The 392-nt window shown below is 38.3% G+C and overlaps 1 non-coding gene across 1 annotated transcript; it reads right to left on the bottom strand.

The window, feature by feature from the left end:
- Positions 1 to 104, bottom strand: LOC116074047. The gene has a single exon (XR_004112030.1). It is a non-coding gene; the product is annotated as a U6 spliceosomal RNA (small nuclear RNA).
- Between the last annotated feature and the right edge of the window lie 288 nt (positions 105 to 392).

Raw genomic sequence — 392 nt, 5'->3', positions numbered from 1 at the left:
CAGGACACACCACACTTTGTGAACTTGCATTTCATCCTTGCTCAGGGAGTATGCTAATCTCTCTATTTTTCCAATTTTAGTAGATATGATATCCAATGGAGTACAAGCCATTCTTTTGTGGTAGAAAACACTGAATTACTGTAGTCTAAATTTATCTCTATCTCATTTGAAATAACACACATTGAAATACCTTGTGCTATTTATGGTTTTTACTTTTCCATTTAAAAAAATATGGTCGGCATAACTCTAGGGCATGTGACTCGTGGTTTGGCTGGTTCTGGTTATAGTATTTCACAACATTTGGCCATTTGTAATGTCTCTCAACCTCTTTGCCTTTGTGTTCCTGCTCTGTCAAACACAGGGGTATGTCTGGTTTCGGCTGACATCTGGGC

This window comes from Mastomys coucha, unplaced genomic scaffold (genome assembly GCF_008632895.1).
Source record: "Mastomys coucha isolate ucsf_1 unplaced genomic scaffold, UCSF_Mcou_1 pScaffold23, whole genome shotgun sequence".
Lineage (NCBI taxonomy): Eukaryota > Metazoa > Chordata > Mammalia > Rodentia > Muridae > Mastomys > Mastomys coucha.
This window is presented reverse-complemented; position numbering and strand designations above follow the sequence as displayed.